Source organism: Propithecus coquereli, unplaced genomic scaffold (assembly GCF_000956105.1).
Source record: "Propithecus coquereli isolate 6110/MARCELLA unplaced genomic scaffold, Pcoq_1.0 Scaffold516, whole genome shotgun sequence".
Classification (NCBI taxonomy): domain Eukaryota; kingdom Metazoa; phylum Chordata; class Mammalia; order Primates; family Indriidae; genus Propithecus; species Propithecus coquereli.
Genome location: NW_012151019.1, coordinates 1,259,923 through 1,261,134, shown reverse-complemented (window position 1 = coordinate 1,261,134; position 1,212 = coordinate 1,259,923).

Here is a 1,212-nt window from a genome sequence, read left to right as displayed (position 1 = left end):
CTTTAAGAGACAGGGTCTCACTATGTTGCCCAGGGTGGCCTTGAACAATACTCCTACCCCAGCTTCCTGAGTAGCTGGGACTACAGGCACGCACCACTACGTCTATCCTGCGCACAAACTTCTGATCCGAGTTCAACTCCTATTTTGGAGAAAAGGAGCAAGAGGACTACTGCTGAAGTCTATTGAGAATGGGAAATACATTTAATGCAACCAAGGAACTAAAATTTTAAGTTCACTCACTATAATTAATTTAAATGGAAACGTAACAACTAACACTCAATTCTGTTATTGGAAACTTTAAATAACAGATTTATTGAGATATAAGTGACACACCATAAACTTCCCCTTTTTAAGGTGTATAATTCAGTGGTTTTCAGTATATTCACCAATTTACGTGACCAATACCACTATCTAATTCCAGAATATTTCAATTCATTCCTCTCACAAAATCCTCTACTCATTCCTCCCTCTCCCCAGCCTCTAGCAACCATTAATCTACTTTCTTTCTCTATGGATTTACATATTTTGGACATTTCATATAAATGGAATTATATAATATGTGGCCTTTCGTGTCTGTCTCCTTTAACTTACTGTGTTTTCAAGGTTCATCCATGTTGTACCATGTATCAATCCTTTATTCCTTTTTATGGCTGAATAATATTTCCTTGCATGGATATACCACAGTTTGTTTATCTATTCGGCCACTGACAGACATTTGTATTACTCCTAGGATGGGACTATTATGAAAAATGCTGCTATAAACATTAGTGTACAAGTTTTTATGTGGACATGTATTTTCAATTCTTTTGGGTATATACCTAGGAGTAGATCTGCTGGGTCATGTGGTAACTCTATGTTTAACTGCCTGTTCTGGGAAAACTTCTGAGTATGTTTAGAAAAGCTTGGGTATGTGAATCTACTTGTTCACCTATAAATTTTGTGAAATCTAAATAGAGATCAAATATTCCCAAAGAAAACTTAATGACTGAATTGAGACATGCTTTAAGTGTAAATTACACCACATTTTAAAGAATCAGTATGCGAAAAAGAATGTATCCTATCTTATTAATAATTTGTAATATTAACTACACGTTGAGATGATAATACTTTGGATATACTGTGTTAAGTAAAACATTCAAATTTAAATTAAGCATATTACATGATATTTACTTTCAGGGTTGAACTATTTTCACCTGTTGAAAAGATAGCCCA